Here is a 15,266-nt window from a genome sequence, read left to right as displayed (position 1 = left end):
TCTGATGTTGGAGTAGCCCCCAAGAGAAATGGAGTAGTCCCCCCAAAGACCCTTGCCATAAATAAGCTTCTCTTCTTATCAGAAAGATTTTTACAAAGAATGTCAGCAGGATTTCTGCAGGGAGCTTCCTCTTGCTTGCAAAAGCTGGGTTTCTCTTTCACCTAAAAGCTAGGTCTACCATCCAGCATGTTGCTGTGCCAAACATTCTCTCTCTGTCTTCCATGGTAAAAACCTGTAAAACCTCTGTCTAGCCTAAGAATAAGGGACACAAAGTATGTGTCCACCCCCTGGCATGTAACCACCTCACTGAGAATAAATCTAGAAGAATTTTCAGACCAAGGGTCCAGAGATTTTTTTTTTTGTTGTTTTTTTTAACATTAAACCCTCTGGACTGCTGCAGCTTAAATAAACCTGCTTCCTGATAATTCCTCAGGAGTCCAGCATCATGTGTCCTACAACAGCACCAGACATCAGCTAAATAGTGCATATCTTAGCACAGGGCCTAGCGTGTGCTAAGATATGCACTCCTTGCTAGAGGCTGAGTAATTTTTGTCACTATTGTTGCATGTTCAGTCCCCTGCAAAAAGAAAAACATGGGAACAAAACAATCAATAACATAATATGGGTGTGTATTAATATCTTATTACTAATAGAATGATTGTCGGAGCTGTGGCTCAGCGATAGGGCACTTGCCTGGCATGAATGAGGCACTGGGTTCGATTCTCAGCACCACATATAAGTAAATAAATAGAGATCTATCAACAATTAAAAAATTAAAAAAAAAATAAGAATGAATTGTCCAGTGCCTAGTGCCTGAACATCTTCTTCATCTGACTGGAGGACAGAAGTCTGCAATGGCTGTCAGTGTATTAAAGTTTCGAAAAATTCTGCTTTCCAATTACTAGATGCCACCTGTGTTCTCGCTAGTGGCTCCCTCCATCTTCCAAGCCAGCCATGTCATCACCTCAACCCATTTCTGTCACCACCCCTTCCCTAGCTCAGGAACCCCCGGCCTCCCTCTTGATTTTGGAGGATCCTTGTGATGAACATTTGGAAATTCAGGATAATTTCCCCATCTCGAGATTTGTGACTTGGTCACATGGCTGGGGACACTCTAGCCACATAAGATGTCATACTCACAGGGATGGAATATGGTCATCCTCAGAGTAGACAACAGCAAGGTGTTTCACAGGTGTCTGTTCACAACACACCCGTTGTGTGCAGAAGGCAAAGAGCAGTGGTCAGCCAACCCTTTTGAGGAAGTAATGCCTGGACACGTTTGGTTATGGACAGTGCTTTTGCAGTAAAGCCAGGAGGGCATTTTGAGACTTCCCATCCTAAATCAGGTTGCGGATCCAGTTTTAAGGATGGAGAGCTGGATCCTGCCACTGGGAACGTGCACAGTTGAGCTAGAATGATTAGCAGAGGTCAGACCACTGACGTCCCTGGATAAAGCACTAAGGCCTGGCTGACTGTGGACGTCTCTCTCCTGTGAGGACCAGAAGGCTACGTGTGGTGGATGCTCAGCAAATACCATTGATTGGAAAACCATGCAAATGAATAAACGCAGAGGTCATTACAAAGTTCAGTCATGAAAAATGAACTTCCTGATCACTCGCTGGCAGTTCTGGGAGCGATGTCGACTCGAGCTGCTTATTGATCTGCCCTATGTCCCACTGGGATGTGGGAAAGCATTCACTGGCTCCAGAACTACCCTTGGCCTCCTTAGTTATACACTCCAGCTAAGCTACCTTGAGCTAAAGCAGTCCTGGCTGTCGCTGGGATCCACGTAGACTGTTTGTGGGTGACCTGTGATGAGCCAGTTTAGGAGCTCAAAACCTGTGGTTGGGCATCGGTGTGCCCACTTAGGGACATTCTATCCTGTGCCTTCATGGACATTCACAGAATCAGGGAACTTAGCTTTCATTCCAAAAATAAATGGAACTCTGTGAAGGTGACACAAGAATGCTCACCCATGTAGTGGGGTGACTTCTCAGGACCGATGCATATTAAAATTCTATTCTTTCCCCCCTGCTCGCAGATACACTCCATACCTTGATGTTGTCTTCTCTTGGGTCTATTCCACCCCTTGACACAATCAAAGGGAGTACTGGATTTTCTAGAATTGAGTCGTCCTACTCTTCGTTTCTTGCCTAAGTCTCTATAAGTGGAACTGGCAAACTGTTTCCCTTTCCAGAGAAAAGACCCAACCTCCATTCCTTGGCCCACTGCTTGTCAGAATGGCCACGGAGTTCCCGTTCTGCAGCTGGCACTTTGAGAGGATCCCTGGGTAAGATAGAAACATGGTCCCTGGTTTCACTGATGGTGTCCATTAATGGGGACAGTAGACTGTCAAAATAAGTAAGTGAATCAGTCAGGGATCCCCACAGAGTACTCATTCCAGGGCAGGCACTGCTCACAGTTCTTTAATCTCAGGAGGACCCCCCAACAATGTATGAAAACAGAGGTTTGCTGTCCTACTTCAACACGCCCACCCAAGTCATTGCCATGGTTTGAATCCTAAATGTCCCCCATATGCCACAAATTAAAGGTGTGGTGTCCAACCCCTGGTGCCCCTGGGAGGTGGTGGACATGTGGCGATGGGGCTCGTTGGAGGAACTAGATCACTTTAAGGGTGTTTGGGGACCTTGTTCCCTTCCTCTCTCTTTGCTTCGTGACCACTAGGAGGTGAGCTGCTTTCCTCTCCCTTTCTACCTCTGCCAAGATGGGCTGAGTTGCTGCAGACCCCCCACAGCACCATGGACCGAAGCCTCTGCAACAGTGAGCCAAAATAAATATTTCCTCCTTAAAAGTCATTTGCATCTAAATGTATTTTTGTGACAATGACGTAAAGCAGACTAACTCAGGCAGAGGATTCCTACAAGCTGGAGCTAGGGTTCTGCTTGCAGGGCTGAAGCACCAAGTGCCCAGGGAGTGCCCAGGGAGCCGGCCATCAGCTAGGCCTGACACTCCCTCCAACAGCAGAAAACCACCGCCCACCCTCATGCAGACTGATTGCACCGCCAGGCTGCAGGTTGCATCTCATCACCATGGTAATGAGATGCAGTCCTTGCTAACCTCTCCCCGGGACCTCCCCAGATCTCCCATCCCCAGGGAAGCTCCTTGAAGATCATTTATGAAAATCAGCCGTAAGCACCAGTGGCCTCTGAAACCTCTCAGAGAGTGCTTAATGCAGTAATTGTTTACTCTGATTTGTAATGAGAGAGAGTAACACGGCGATGTTAGAGACTGATTAATTTTCCTGAACATATTCCAGAGCAGAAGGCACCTTGAAGAGCAAGACTCATTTTCTCCTCCTGCGAATTACCCTGTCATGATTTTTTTTTTTTTTTTTTTTTTTTTTTTTTTGTCGCTGAACCCCACCGGCTCACCTCAGAGCACAGCTCGCCTTAGATTTGCATAATGCGAAATTGCTGAGATAAATGATTAGCACATGCAGGACCAGCTATCACTTCCTCACCTCTAAATTGGTGAAAAGAAAGAAAGAAAAATAAATAAATAAAAACTATTGCCATGGAACCACGAACAATGTAAGAATGAGGTCCTGGGGACCTGCAGCTTTCTTCCTGCCCGGGTGTCACAGCCACACAGGATGTGGCTAGCATTTACCTGGCTCAAAGTGGCCATTTTAAAAGCCCTAAGAGGAAAAAATAAATAGGGAACAGATGCAGGCCATAAAATAAACACAATGATGCTTCTGTGAAAATAGAATATTTCCATGTTTGACGGAAGTGGAGTTTCTGAGATGCCTGACCATCGTCACGCTCAGGAAAGGCTCGTGTATACCCAATGGGCTTTTGTGACACGCTGCGGGCGTGTGACTCCAGAACAAGGACTTTGTCCATTGGCCCCGACCAACTGCCTTGTCTTTGTCTTCTGAATCGCTCAACAAACCTATTAAGATATATGACCCACATAAAGCAGGACCCTGGGGACCCTGGGGATTGGATGTTGCTTTATCACCCTTTAACGCAGAAAGGGTTTTATTGGTAGGCTTCCCCCTCTCTCACCCGCAACGGTTATAAAAAATCCCAAGGATCAGCCTGTCTAGGATATATGCGAAGTTGCGACTACCCAGATAGCTTTCTGACAGACAGATATGCCGGGATTTACGGGGACTTATTGGGGATGGCAGACATGTGTGGGTCATGGGGTGGAGACGGAGGTAGGGTTTGTGGAGAGAATCGATTGGTGACGATAGTGGCAAAATATCAGACAATCAGACTCCATATCAGGACATTATGAACAGATTTTGTTATTACTTTTTTGAAGGTGGTTGGTCCTTTGTTTTTTCTACCCATGGATGGTCCTTACTTCCTCTAAAGCATCTCTGTACCTTTGTCTGGCTTCTGGGGCCCGGGTTCCTTTGCTATGGTAGCATTTACTCTGTGTCCCAGGCATGCAGTGGGGGATGTCACTGCTGTTCTGTTTGACACACTGAAGGGAAGCCACCCTTGCTGTGCCTACTCGGGTGGGATAAAGGACAGGTTTGAACCATTAGCAGTCACGTTTAATTGCCTAGGCCAAAGGTCCCGACGGGTGGCCTGCTGCCTGGGTTGGAACCAAAGCCATGCTTTATTGGCCCTGCCTTTTAAGATTCCAGAATGAATCGCCCATATATAAAAATAAGCAGAGCCCACCCCAAATAGCCGGCTTTCTGGGTGCTCTTGATAAAAGCCCTGGATGCCCCGGTCATCAGACAACCCTCTTGTATCTGTCCTTCGTGATCCTCCCTGGCTATAGTGAACAGTGTCAGTCTTTTTTTTTTTTTTTTTTTTTCTGGAAATGTGTCGGCCACATTGTTGGAGCTTTTTCTCAGGGGCCACATCTGAGATGCAAAAACGCGTTCCTCAGTCCTGTATGGTCATTTGCTCGTGGACCTCACCAAGATGATTTCGCCTCACCCTAATGCTCAGACCTAATGCTGTGTGGCAGGGTCTTAGTCTCTGGGCATGCTCCTTCCTTCCCCAAGGAAGCCACGGGGATTTAAGGGACAGGGATTTTAGGAAGCACTGAACTCCCCAGGACAGAGGCGCTCCTCAGGCCAAATTCAGGCCCTATTCCTGTTTCTACAGGCAGTTTGGATCCCGCCTCTGAGAGCTGGTGCAGGCCTTCTTCCTGCTTTGGCTGTATTCCTGTATGCTAGGGGACCCTAAGAATGCAAAGCCTACTGCCTCCCTCCGCCCCTTTTATCCTGGTCCCACGAGATTGGCAGCCCCGTCTCTGCAGCCCTGCATTTATTAGGCCAGAGATGATTGCCCTCCGTTTATCTGTGACTGGGTTTTGCTAAGAGAGAATGGCTTCCTGCCAAAATGAGATGCATGCCTAATGAACTTCAGTGTTCAGCTGCCTGGGCCTCACAGAATCCTCCATGTCAGCCTGCAGCTACTGGGAGAGTGGAGAAGATTCCAGAAGGTTAATAATGAAGGAATTACTTCCTTTAGTGTTGGCTTTCTGTGCATGTAGCTCCCCTAGTGAGATTGTACACTCTTCTATTATTTTCTAAAAACAGTGTTCTAGGAATTGAGACAGCAGCCTGTGAGGATTATCTTTTTCCAGTAGAATCTCAGTTTTGGCGTGTGTGTGTGTGTATATATATATATATATATATATATATATATATATATATATATATCCATTTTTTTTTTCCTAGAGAGAAAAAAAAGCAAATATAGTGTATACAGAGCTGCTGTGTGTGTTGGGAGGATCGTGTTATAGTCACATATAATTTTGAAGCAATTCTTCTTGGATAAGAGGGAAATGAAGTACATGAGTCCCCAGTCTGGGAGCAAAAGGCCAGGTTCAGAGTCTGCAATTGTGTCTGCCTCCAAGAAGGAAATTGCAAAACTCAGAGAAATGATGACTGCAGAGATTTCTGAGCTCACCTCGGCGGCTCAATCCCTCAGAAGATTAGATGGTGGGAGTAGAATGAGTCCTGAGGATTGAGTGATTTCAGGCTTGGAATTGCCAAGGTGCAGGGTTCCTGGAAACGCGTCTGATGGTTTGCGAAATACGGGGGCTGCCAACCCCGCCCGCCCGTGTCTGAAAGATGACAGATCGCAGCCAGTCCAGTTCTGACCCTGAGACACAGCCAGAGCCGCCACCTGCCCCTCCGTTAACCCTTTGGATTACATGTAGCAGGCTTCATCTCAGCTCACTGACAATAGAGTCACGACAGTGTGGTCCCTGACCTCGCCCGTGTGCCCTGAGAGTCCCTTTCCCCAGTGTATTGTCCACACAGAGAAAGAAAATCAGTGCTCTGAAGCAGGAATTTCCAAAATGTGCTCCCTGGGGGGTGGAAAGAGTTAATGCCGCCTTCCAGCCTGCCTAATTTACTCCAGGAGGGCGTTATGTCCTCTGAGAAAAATCAGAATCCATGAGCGCCTGGGGATAAAGGAATGGGAGCAAAATTAGGGAAAAATACATAAATGACACCAGCCCCTTTTCCAAAGCATCACATTATAGTACATTTACATAGAACCCGTTTCTCAGCCAACAAGTGACATTCCTACAGTCCTTCAAAATAGATCCAATTGTTTCTTTCTATTTACAACCCTCTGTGGGGTGTGATAGACCAAGCGCTGAAAAGCAGCAAATGAGGGGGTTTTAGTCCAAGTTGATGCTGCTATCTTTACGTCCCTGGGCTGGTCTGGCCACTTCTTAACCTTTTAAATCGTACCGTAAGTGTGTGGGATTCAATGATTTCTAAGGGTCCTCTGCTTTATGATTTAGTACTTTAAATGTTTGCAAATAGCAGCGGTTGAATCACAATCTGTTTTAAATGCATGGAGAATCTTTTCTTATTTCACTCAGGGTGCTAAGATAAATTTATGTATTCCCCCATTATCACCCCCCCACGCCCGCCATAGAATACTTAGCAGCTAGGGAAGCTGGTGCGGGCTGCTGGGTCACTTTATCAGCAGAACACACAGTATAATTGTCCTGACCTTTAACTGCAGCCACATGTGCACAGTGAAGACAGCTTGTGCCTCCACAACCAGCCACCCATGACCTCGGTGCACCTCCCACCCTACTCAGGTCAGCGACCCCAATGCCTGTCAGATGTCCTTGCCACTTCAATAGATGCAAGGAGGCAGGTGAGAACTTTGAAGAATGGCTACAGTCGCAGAACCTAGGGCTGGCTCTCAGAAGCATGAAATCCTACAAGCAGCTCAGCATCACAGGAGACTAAAGTCAAGGACCCCAAAGAAGGGCTTCCTCTTGGGGAGAAATTGGTGTACTTAGTCCTTCCCAGAACAGGCAATCCTTCCTGAAATTTTTATTCTAAATCTACAACATAATCCAGCTTCTTATAGTTGATCATTGAACTGTACTTTAAAATGGTAGCCACGAGACACATGTGGGCATTAAATTTAAATGAACTGAATTTATATCTCTGAATATCGCATGTGGCTCAGGGCTACCATAGTGTACACTGCAGATGGAGAGCATCCCTGCCATCACAGAAGTGTCTGCTAGACAGCTCTGGAAGCATGTAGGTGGGTGTTCAGACCTTTGGGCTCTGTTGGGTTTTGCCTTTGTTATTGTTTTTCCCATCCAACCGTGTATTCAAATTATATTAATTTAAGGGCAATGAGCTAGAAGCTGAAAAATATTTCACCTACTAAGTGCTTATTATAGATCAAGCACCGTGCACAGTGCTTTTGGTCCATAGATGGATTCCTTGGAAGTAGGTGCATTGTTTATCTATTTTGCAGAAGAGAGAAACTGAAGCTCAGGATTACCTATTTCATCAAAGACCGTGTTTTAGACCTCAAAGCCGGTGAATACTGGGGGAAAAAATGGTTTCTGGAAAAAATTTCCTACAGAAACAATAAGTTTCTGGACTAAATCATCATCATCATCATCATTCTCTGGGAGGAGTGGAAAGAATTCTCTTTTATAACAAGAACCTAGGATTTAGTGCATGATTATCTCAAAACCAGGTTAACACGGAGCGCAAGAGATGGTGGTGGGGAGAAAGAAAACAAAAGATATGAAATAAAGCAAAGTCAAATAAAGGTGAGTGTTCATAAATAGCTTAAATATCTGCATGTTCGTTTCATGTTTGCAATCATTTGTTTTGAGCTGATGTAGACTTTGTTTCATCCCTAGTGCAGCCAGCATCCTCCTGGGTCTTACAGGTAAAAAAATAAGTGTTAGGTACTTGATATGCAGTGTGTTTCTTCCCTGCAAAGCAATTCAGCTGAGGAGCAAAGAACTGCACTTCAGGCTGTATACATTTGATTCCTGGCAACCTATGGTAGTGATATTGCAAACATTGAGACTGTTAGACTAATGGAAGTAAATACTGCAAAAACTGTGAAAGATGCTCGTAAGTATTCACTCATTCGCATTCATGCAATAATAATTTACCAAGTACCCACTTTGTGCTAGGCACTGGGCTGCAAATGCTAAAATCTACATTATTAAAATATCATGCCTTCACTGGGGGGAGCAAATGATGCAATCTGGACCATTATACCTGTGACTGTAAAGTGATATTGGTAGGGTTGCTAAATGTTTATCACCCAGCTCATCAGGAGAAACAGCCAGAACTGTCTCATGGCGTAAATATAGGATCCTGCCACAGCTGCCTGGTCACCAATATGGTGTCCCTGGATGTGGAGAAGGGACAAGATTGGATATTGTAAGGAGTTATGAGCCAGCTCCAACATCGCATCTGCTGCATCATGTTACATATCATACATCCTAACAGCATAGCCTATGAGCATGTATTCACAGTACTGTGTGTATGCAGTATGTTCAAGATAATGAATGCAGTATAACTTAAAATTATCACAATGCAATACCATGCTAAGATGACAGAGCGTACTGGTGAAGAGTTCAGGTTTGGTGATCAGAACAATGGGACCTTCAATGTCAACTGCTGATTACATTGCCACCTTATGCCTCGCTTTTCTCATCTACTTAATGGGAGAAGTGCTAGCACCTATTGCCTATGTATGCATGGATAAACAGACATGCTTTTTAGCCCCCAATTGGTAGTAGGCATTCAGCAAGTGTTTACTCACTAGATCAACAACATCATGGGCACTATGAAGTAAATGTTCATAAGGACCCGGAGGAGGAGAGCACTGAGCCCATTGTACATCAACAAAGCTTCCCAGGTCAGAAGCATTTAAAATGGGCCTGGAACCTGAGTAGGGCTTCACCAGCACATAAGAAGCAGAGACTCATTCCAGATGGCTGCAAAACACCTCCCATCATTTTGTTGGGAAGGTAGAAATGGATCCCGTAGAGAGACTGTATGCTTTTAGTGAATGAGACTACTTCTTTCCCTGAAAATGACTTTGAGTTGCCCAAACACCGCTGCTTCTGTTAGCTCATGAACAGTACCTTGTGACCCAGGAGCCACTGGGTGATGGTGACCATGTATCACCAGGCCCAGGTGAGTTGTCCTCAGAGGAGCACACAAAGGCCTTTTGCTAGTAGCCTCTGTTGACTGAAGCCCCAGAAGCTGGCCAGGGAGATGTATTAATGGCGGGACCTAATCGCTATTGCGTTTTACTGAAATTCCATTTCAGCTGCAGAAATGCCGAATGCCTGCTGGTGCAGTGTAATTTCTTCAAGCATTACCTACTAAAGGACATCATATTTCATCTCTCCATGCCTGAGGTTTATCCAAACAAAGGAAATGGGTTGTTACCAAGGAAAGCATAACTCAAAATTCCAATTATGACTGTTAAACCACATGTGAAATTACTTTTAATAATTAAAAATGGCTCTTGCCATTCTGCAGGCCTCGCTTCATATTAGGTCTGGTGCCATTTTCAGGAAAGCTAATAATCCCCAGTAAATCCCAATGACCTTAATTGTCTTCCCAGGCACCCTTCAATGACCTTTATCGCTTAGACGGTTAAAATCTAAAATAAATGATACTCATATATCTGATGTGCCAGCGTCTCATCTTCCTTGATGTTATGAGTGTTTCCAGGAGAGCCTTCCTCTGAAGACATGAGCACACGCTTTGCAAAGAATTCTTATTATGTGTATTTTTTTTAAATCAAATTTTAAGGTAGAGAGGGAGAAATGCCAACAAGAAAATTGTCATTTGGGAAAAGAGGTAAAAACCACAGCAAGCCAAGGGATTGAAATGAATGGAGGTGTATATGTGGGTTAGTAATTATGAATTCCACTGAGGGAAACACAAACGTGGCATCCAACCATAAAAGAGCACAGCAAAATCTACTCCCAGAAGCAAGAAATTAATGCAAGTCTTTTGCATCACAGATAAACATTCTTTTTGCAGAAGATTTAAGGAGCCTGTGCTGTCAAGGACAGAGCACCTCTTGGCTACTTCCTGGAGAAGTCATTTTTAATATCTAAATCTCATACCTAGGAATCTTCTTGGATCCAACTTCTTTACTGGTTCCCTAGAGATTGCACATCGCATCATAAATTAAAATGTTTTTTATAAATTGGAATAATGGATGTGACTTTCATATGATTGTGGTCTGCATTTCTGCATAATGATGCGCCATTCTTCTTTGGAAAGGCTGCTCTGTTCTTAGGTGCCTTAATTGAATCAGCCATTCATGTATTCATTCAACAACTATTTCCTGAGCATATGTTTTGGATCAGGATTGTATTTATTGCTTAAAATGTGCAGACGATGGGTACATCTTAAAGAGAGTGTAGATGAGAGGAGGAGAGACATCCCAGTAGCTAGTAAGCTAAAGAATGACAAACAGACATGGTGATGTAATTAGACTCACATCATTCAGCAGCTTATCTTTAAAATTCCAACTGCCCTAGGAAGCCAGAGAAAGAGAAATATGGTTTCCTTCCAGTTCCTCCTGACATTTTAACAAAAGTCACTAGGCAACACCAGGAATCAGAATGCTATCCTTGGGACCTAGTCACCCTTGTTTAGGTCTCACTCAGGGGCCTCTGTCCATGGTACCTAAGGAAAGCTGTCCAGTCTGGCTTTCCACATCCATACCTAAACACGCACACCCATCAGAGCACCTGGATCCCTTCACCTTGGTGAATGTGTTCTCTCTGTTTTGGTCAGCTTTTTTTTTTGTCACTGTGACAGTAAGACATGACAAGAACAACGTAGAGGAGGAAAATTGATTTTGACTCATGGTTTCAGAGGTTCAGTCCATAGATGTCCAAGTCCATTGCTCTAGACCCAAGCTGAGGCAGAACATCATGGTGGAAGGGCATAATGGAGGAAGGTAGCTCAGGACATGGCAGCCTGGAAGCAGGGAGAGCTGTGCTCACCGAACAAATATAAACTCCAAAGGTGTAAAAGCCCACCCCTGTGACCTGCCTCCTCCAGCCACACCCTACCTCTCTACAGCTTACCACCCAGTTAGTCCATATCATTGGATTAATCCACTGATTAGGTCTCAGCTCTCATAATCCAATCATCTTTCTTCTTTATATTCTTGCATGATATTGTGGTTCTCATGATCCAATCATTTTTCCTCTTTATATTCTTGTATGATATCACACATGAGCTTTGTGGGAACACCACATGTCCAAACCATAACACTCACCTATCCTGAACCTAGTGATTTCCAATTGATTCTCTCCCATCAACCTGAGTTGAATTCTTCTTGGTTTTATGAGACCATCAGTGAGCTCTCTAGGGTCCACTCATATGACTCTCTTTTATCCCACATCTCTCTTTCACATGGATCTCCAACCACACGGTTTCCTTTGTGGGCTTCAAACAAGCCATACTAGTGTCCATTAAAAGGCTTTAACCCATGATTTCTGATTGCCTGAAGTACTTCTCCAAACAGCTTCAATGGTTTCAATCCATTTTCTCTTCTGTATCTGTTTTACAAAGTTCTCAGTTTGACTCGAGAAAGAACTTGCTTAAGGACCAAATTTATATATGTGCCAAATTAATATATATATGTATATAATTAAAATAATATGTATATATATAAATATATATGTATATAATTAATATAATATATATACATATATATATTAATTTGGCACATATATATGCCAGTCTCACCACCCAGTTGACAATCTATTATTTATATCAGTTATTCATATGTCTCCTCCACCAGAATATAAGGTCTACAAAAGAAGGCACTTGGCCTTTACCATTCATCCTAAAACCCTACTCCTTGTAAACAACAATTAACTCTTGGCCATGATGGCAGCCAGCTTCCAAAATGGCCCAGTGACTCATCTCCTCATACTGTTTACAACCTTGCAAGGCCCTCTAGGACTTCCCTGTGTAACTAATGAATTTTATGGAAATTGCAACATACAAGAGTCAAGGCTCCACCATGATAGGAATTATGGCTACTACTGACCTCCCTGTTGATTTTCTCACTCTGAGTGAGGCCAGAAATCTTGTCATGAGGACATTGAAGCAGCCCATGGAGAGTGCCCCACAGGGAGGAACTGAGGATTCCCACCAATGACCAGCACCATGTGAGTGAACCACATGGGAAACTGGTCCTCTAGCCACTGTCAGATCTCCTGGTGCTCCAGCCCTGGTTGATAATCTGGTTATGGTGTTATAAGAGACCCCCCAAACAGGCTGCCTCTGAATTCCTGATGCATGAAATCTGGGTAGAATACAGAATATTTATTTTATCTAAGTGTTAAATTTGGGGACCATTAGTTTGCTACATCAGAAAACTGATATCACCATGCTTTGCTAACTTCTATGTCTTATGCTTCAGGCAGAGTCTGTCACGTAGTAGGCCTTCAACCTTTGCTGGCTATGCTAATGTAAGGGAAACAGATTGACAAAAACACCTTCATTCCATCTAACTGCATTAAAATGAAGACTAATGATAGCCTTACCACAAGATACAAGATGTAGCCAACTTTTAAGAAAGGTTTTATTTTATTAAAGATGGCTATGTTGAGATCAATATCTCATAGTTGCATGATCATGGAGGCTGAGCTGCTTTCTGATTTAACTCCTACATATCTTCGTCTTAGCGGAGAAACTGACCAGAAGGGCTTTGTCCTCCTCATTCTTTCTTTAAGGTCTTTAAATTCTATTTGCAGGTGGCTTTGCTTTCCCATCTTTCTCTTTATTGCTTCTCTAGCTTTCGTCGTGATAACAGATGCACTTTTTTAGAATCTTTCAAATTCTGCCATTTTGCTGAAGAAGAAGGAAAAAAAAGATTTAAATCAAATTGTGGTTCATTTGTAGGACTCTCTGCAGACATTTATAACTGACAAGTGAATGCATCAGTTGCTTTAAATAGCCTGACTGTAGTCATTCATAACAAAACAAAGAGGAGCCGGCTGACTGATGGGGACTGACGGGATGAGCCTTTCTGTGGAGTTGGGGAGGGTACCAACTTTAATTTTAGAATATCAGCCTTTACAGAAATCTTCTGAAATATTTGTTGTGCCGATTCTGATTCAAATTTAAAGCACAAAGCAACGTGTTTAGCCCAACGGGTTGAATATGGCTTCTTTTCAATCTGCTTTTCCACTCTGCACATCCTGGCCAACGTTCCAAACATTTATTTCTCACTCTTCCATAAGCTCATTTTTATTAGCGGTGATGAGCTATCTCCATTTCCTTAGTATGCGTTCCATGAGAAGCAGGCCTTATTTGAAATTTATTTCATGTTGGAGGCATTTACATAGTTCTACAACCACAGCAGGTCTTCAGCTGCCAATTTAAAAATGGAGAGACACTCTGAAAAGTGTTGGTTATTTTAACAATACTTTATACTCAGGATTCTCATTTTGTTGTGTGCAGATAGAATGAGGTGTCATTAAGATCCAGACCATCATGATATCTTGCAATGTGGAATATTTAAGCCTCAGTAGTTTTTGACCACAAATTCACAATTCAAAAGAAAATATATTCAGGGTTAGGAAAACAGCAGGTGCAAAGAGAGTTATAACTAGCTCTTTTGACTATTAGGAGAAAAATAAAATTGGCAGCAATAGACTTATTCAACTTCTGCATTTCTATTCTTAATGGTAATGATATGACCAAGTGCTACACATTAGCACTGTCAATAGGCATAGCCAATTGCATAGCATTATTGGAACCATCCTACAAATAGAAAAAGAGAACATGAAAAAGAGAGGCCTTAGGGGTTATCAATCATTGACTTGGTGTAGCAATGTGAGATTAGCACTTTGCAACGTGCAGTGATATTAAACTCCAAGCTAGTTCAGGGTTTCTCGGTAGCTTCACTATTGACATTTGGAGCTGGATAATTCTTCCATATGGGGAACTGTCATATGCAACATAGGGTATGTAGCTGCATTCCTATTCTGTAGATGCATCTTCTATTCTGTAGATGCCAGGAGCATCACCCCACTCCCAGTAATCAAAAATATCTCCAGATGTTGTCAAATGGCCCCTGGGGACTTCTACTCTAGATTATTACATGAGTAAAAAACATAAGACATACACTGTCTCAGCCTGGCATGGTGGCACATGCCTGGAATCCCAGTGGCTCAGGAGGCTGAGGCAGGAGGATCACAAGTTCAAAGCCAGCCTCAGCAACAGAGAGGTATTGAGCAATTCAGTGAGACCCTGTCTCTAAATAAAAAATAGGGCTGGGGATGTGGCTCAGTGGTCGAGTGCCCTTGAATTCAATCCCAGGTACACACACACACACACACACACACACACACACAAAGACATACACTGTTTCTACCATAAAGATCCCCATGAAAAAGCAAGTAGCACCATTGACCCAGAGAGAAACAGGGACTCCCAAAGCTTTGAGGGGTTTGAGGTGGAAGCTACGCCCCCTTGACTTCATGTATGGAACTCTCAGGTGCTGGGAGGAGTGTAGATTTGCTTGGTCACAGACTTCATTATACCCAGGCGTGAAACTCCACATTCCACTGCTTAAATGCTGTTCTTTCTTCCCATCTAAAGACAACCCCATCATTGCACAGCTTGGGTTTAAGTCTTCATTTGCTAGAAAATGCATTGGGTTTGCATGATCTTTGTTCAGGAAAATAACTGATGGAGCTGCAAAGAAAAAGAACCCCCTTATCCTGAGCCATCATTGAACCCTTCAGGGTAGGGAATAGTGAGAATTTTGATGTTAAATTTTGTCTTTTCTATTAAATGATCCCGATATCTAAACTTATCTGATCCATTTAAAGATTCGATCTTTTAAGTGCAGCATGTTCGATGCAAATGTACAGAATCTAGTCCTATCACCTGGGTTCAAATATTGGTTCAAGCTATGTCAGCATGGGCCAATTGAGCAGCTTTTTAAAAGCCTGAATTTTCTTTTGTGGGAGAT

The sequence above is a fragment of the Callospermophilus lateralis genome, chromosome 20 (genome assembly GCF_048772815.1).
Source record: "Callospermophilus lateralis isolate mCalLat2 chromosome 20, mCalLat2.hap1, whole genome shotgun sequence".
In the NCBI taxonomy this organism is placed as follows: Eukaryota; Metazoa; Chordata; class Mammalia; order Rodentia; family Sciuridae; genus Callospermophilus; species Callospermophilus lateralis.
The sequence above is the reverse complement of the archived record's forward strand: the minus strand, read 5'-3'. Positions refer to the sequence as shown.